The sequence below is a fragment of the Topomyia yanbarensis genome, chromosome 1, assembly GCF_030247195.1.
Source record: "Topomyia yanbarensis strain Yona2022 chromosome 1, ASM3024719v1, whole genome shotgun sequence".
NCBI classification, from domain to species: Eukaryota; Metazoa; Arthropoda; class Insecta; order Diptera; family Culicidae; genus Topomyia; species Topomyia yanbarensis.
This window is the reverse complement of record NC_080670.1, coordinates 46979400-46984693: the sequence shown is the minus strand read 5'-3', so window position 1 is coordinate 46984693 and position 5294 is coordinate 46979400.

Sequence of the window (5294 nt, the reverse complement as noted above, 5' to 3'; positions counted from 1 at the left end):
CTTTATTTTTAAAATGGCCTCAGGCATCCATATTTGACGTCTATTTGTTAATACTGTTCCGAAAACAACCATATTGTTGAAATGCAGGCCAAAAGGAAACCTCAAGATCCGACTTTTTCACAACTTTTCTATGGAATTAGAATAAAAGCAGAAACCGTGCTACTTGTAAAATCCAAATCCAAACAACGTGCCAAAAAACTTGTTCGAAAAACGAATTCGAATAAAGTACACTCTTATTTTAAAAAATGAATTCAATTCAAAAAAATTTGAAAATCAGAGATGGCATTTATTTATTTTTTTTTTATTTCGATTATAGAGGTTTTAACCTTAAGGTCATTCGCCTCTTCGGGTTAGAAAAATCTTTTATGAAAAATTTCTAACCCTATGTGCGGGGTCGGGACTCGAACCCAGGTGCGCTGCGTACAAGGCAATCGATTTACCAATACGCTACGCCCACCCCCAGATGGCATTTATGTGACGGACGAAAAAAAAATGGAAAGGATGGAAGGGAGGTCTTGCTACTGGGTATATCCCGAAAACATGGCGATAAATAACTGTTAGATTTATTCCCAAAGGTGGGCGCTCGAGCCATGAAGAAACCAAGACCTTTAAGAATTAAGCACCTGCATGAATTTCGGGTTGGAATAACGCAATGCTTAGTAACTGTATTCCGGTTGAGCTAAAATGTAGCATTTTTTCGAAAAGCTAAAGCTTTTGAGATGTGTCGTGTCTGTGTTGAAAATTCAGGATGACAATACATATTGGCACTCTACTGTACAGTACACTAATAAAAAATGACAGGCTTTCGTGATTGTTACAGCAAGTGAACAAGTTCCCTACTTGTATTGATCGACAATCATACTAGCCCTATATTTTTTTCTGAGAGCACTTCACAAAAACTGCAGCAAAATCAACAGCGAAACTCAACGCACGCATATATGCATCGGACGGCTTAATCTAGTGGGTCATTAGCGGAGCAAACAAAGCACTCAGAAAGCTACCATTAATCGTTCATCCACTTGAAGGAACCAATAGTCAGCGGTAATCAACTTAGCAGGTATTTGCTCATTCGCCAACCCACCACTTTGAATCCCTCGTGGGGCAACGTGAGCATAAATAATTGCACGTGTGACTGTTCATTATTATCTAACTGACGCATCAATTTATCGTATTGACTTGCCGGGTCAATGTGGGCGTCATGCAAGCTTAGAGAACTGTACTAAACCATTATGGCTTTCGGTTTCGTAGTTGTAGGCTGGTCAGTTGTCTAGGCCTAGCGATTATCGTATTAGCGTGAAGCCCTGACCTACTCCAATCAGCCGGAATCGTTGTTGATTTGTCTCTTTGGGGTTTTGGAGACACCAGGGAGAGTAGGAAGAAGGCATAAGGGATGTGCTTGAAACGATGTGTTATCAAGCTATATATGAAACGGGAACTAAGTTTGTGCAAGCAATAATGATGGTAGCAGCCTATTGAATGTTGATGAATGATTCAATTTTGTTTTCGGGAATCATTTTGGAACGAAAATCAGGAGAATGGCAAATAGATTCGGTTGAACAGAATAGTAGAGGGTAAACACAGAATTATTGCAACACACCGGCGGATATCCCTAAAAACCTGGCCAATGCCGAAAATTGCTTAGTACAACAGCTTTGTGTGAGATGTTGGCACACACGCAAATAGTTTAAACTGCCGCGTTGCACAGGGACCGTAGCCGTCAAAAATAGCTTCGATTATTTTCAACTCTGGTCCAGACTGCCACATTCCGACAAACTGTCAGATGGACACAATCTTTAAAACACACATAAAAATACAAATGTGCACAAACCAAAACAAAAATGTTAGCCAGCTAACAGGTTTCTGTAGTATACCTTCGTAAACCTGGGGCATTGTTCCAAGTACCCTACTGCAGTTGAACTCGCCTGAATAAATCATGTACATACACAGTCGGAGTACACGTCAATGGCTGTGATCTAGTTGTAGGCTTACGCCCCGAACGCGCCGGATGTAGGAGTGTGTCATCAAAACAAACGTATTTTGCCGGAAGCAATTCCAGAAGAGAAGCAATTCGTTTACACATATACAAACAAGTGCAATGTAAACGAGGCAGCAAGTGCCCACACTCTACTAAGTATACTGTGCTTGAGTGGAACACTGCCGCAATAATCGAAAGTAAGTCCCATGTAGACAGGGAATCCCATAGAACATGGGACTAATTTGCAATTAGAAGTGGGGCAGAATAGCTCTTATATGCATTTACCAGTGTATGTATGTGTGTAAGCTTCGCCGTTAGGCAGTGATGCGAACGTAGGTCAAAATAGGTTGACAAGTTTATTTTCTTTCTCGCTGCTGTCGTCATCGTCGTTGGTAGCAGCAGCTGTTTCGGTTTTCCCGTTGGGCTTTCCCATCAACCGTGCGTCCCCATAGTTTGGATGTGGTCCATGCGACGAAAAGGATAAGAAGCCGTCTTCTTTCGGGGTAGTAATTCTTTTCCCGTCGACCTTTTGCGCATAGGTCGTCGTTCGTGTTGAGTTTCGAAAGCAGATAATAGGGGGATGGGAGATATGAGTGAGGGCGGTAATACTGTTCCTACGAGTTTATTTCCTCTGTTTACACACTGGAAGCCGCTTTCGTTGGGTGGTTTTGCGAACAGTCGGGGCAAGGGAGGGGCAAATGAATATCGATTGGTAATTTCGCTCGATGTCGGTAGTATCCTGGACTTTGTTGGTGTATTTTCGTATTTTGTGAACGACCGGTCCCAGCTCTTATCCCACGTGGCAGAGATAGTGTTCCGGTTTTGATGCGGATGCGGTGGCAGCGAGACAGTTTCCAGTGCCAGGCGAAACGAGGGCCGATCGTTGCTGAATATGTAGCTAATCGCGGATTAAACCGAGCTTGCTTCGTCTGACTGGTGAATCAACGGAGCACACGGAGAACTGTCAATGGTGAATTTCGGTAACCTTGGTAGTATCATAGAAGAACGGAATGGATACAATTTAAGGGTAGTATGCAAAATTGATTTTTCGATATGGTATCAGAGCGTACATTGTTAGTACAACTCCGAGAATAGGGATATCGGACTACTAGCATTACTTTTTTTAGAATGAGATTATTCATGCTGAAGTGTGAATATGAAATAAAGAATCGTACTTTTTCGTTATCTTTTTTAAACATAGGTAAATACCGGTTTGCAATTAATCCCTCGGATAATAATATTTCGATAAAAATGCTAATAGGATTATTATAATTTCGAGGGTAGTGCATTTAGGTAAACGAAAGAATAAAACGAAGAGCCTTCCAAATTCCATAATTTTTGACTATAGAAAAACGCCTTTTACGAATCATTAATTTTGGAAGTTGGATGTCACTGTGTGATTAAGGCCACATTTCAACGTAGTAGCGTTGCAACGGATTTATCCCCCTCAACTACTCCACACAAAGTCTTACGCTTGGTTTTCTTTGGATCACGTCAGTCTGTACCCGTGGCGGTTACACAAAGACGAAGATTGAACCAATTCAGTCCATTGTTGGTATTATTCTTTTTATCCCTTTGCTACGGTCCTTTGCAACACCAATGACTTCGACAGCAGAAATAGTGACTCAGTGCGGAAATCGTATTTCCTTGTTTTTGTTATGACTTCTGTGGAAAGTTCCTGCTTAGTCTACTGGAAAGTGGATCGTAAATCGAAATCCCGCCTTTTCCTCTTTCACCACCAATGGGAAAAGTTAATCGAAACAATTGAAACCACTTCAGGTCAATAAAGGAATGGTAACTGAACTACGAAACTTGTGCTTTCTAGGAAATATTTCTAAGCTCTGGAACCGATATGAAATAGTTTAAAGGTAGGGCAGTGGTATGGAATATGATTTAGCGTCACACCACAGAGATGAAATCAGTAAATCATATATTACTTCAAGTGTTCCATTTTGTGGGACATTTTGTAATGGCAATTGAAAAGATAGGAAAGCAATTGAATGAATATGCGTTGCGGTTCTCTCAATTAGAGGTGTGCGCCGCGCGACGATTTCATGTAAAAATCGGTGGCGCGCCGGCGTCACGGTATTTTAACCTGTAATCATCGGTGTGGCGCGGCGCACACTTCTACTCTCAATAGCATAATTAAATGCGACAGAATTAACTATTACAACGTCTATTATAAATGCCATTATATGTCAGTAGATGTCAATATTCATTGATAGATGGGCGAACATTACTAGTTTGGAAATCTATCGCTGAAGTATAACTCTTTTTACATTTCTTACAAAGAAATGTAAAGGATTCGCTCAAACTTAGAAAACATTTTCCGTGGTCCGGAGGGCTGAGTCTCATATATCAATCGACTCAGATCGACAAATTTGGACAATGTATGTATGTGTGTGTGCGTCTATATGTATGTACACTATTTTCATGTAATTATCTCAGAAATGGCTGAACCGATGTTAACGAACTTAGCTTCAAATGGTTTACATAACGTAACTATTAAACGCTATTATTTTTGTTTTTGGATATGTTATTTACTTTATGAGATATGGGTAATTATATCAAAATAAAATACAACATGTTTTACGCATATAACATTAGAATAAAGCAATTTAATCACGTTGCAAATAATTAAGGATCTCATAAAATAAGTTTTCTAACAAACTATAGATTGTCAAAATCCGTTCACGAACGGCGGAGATATTAAACATTTTATATTTTCATTCCTCAATTACCAATTTTTTATTAGAAATGAGACTGCTACATAAAGAGTATTGTTTTACTAAACCGATTTCGAACATCGGGATATGAAAATACATCTACGTGATTCAAGGTAATCGATTGCGAACATTTTGTTATTTCATAGAATAATTAATGGACTATTTTTTAAAAATTAATACGTAAGTTCACTTCAAAGATAAAATAATGAGTAAGTTCACTTCAATGTGAAAATTTTTCCAGAGTTGATGTATTTACCCCTTGGATTAAGCATTGCGTTCAGCCGTGAGGTAGATTTTGGATGGTTTATTAATATACAGATCACAAAGTAATCCACCTAATAGTAAGTAGTAATTTTGAATCCCAAAACTCTAGTAAAAATTTAACTACTTTTGCAAGATTTAGGGTATACTGGTCAGCGCGAAAAAATACCCTTTGCATTATTTATAATAAGGATGTAAGTAATTAAAATATCGTTTATTATCTAAAAATACTACCGTCAAGAAAAGAAGAACGAAAACGAAAAGTTGAAAACAAAGAATGGAAACCCTTTTATATTAAAAAGTCATTTTTCAAATCATGGGATTTTTACAAA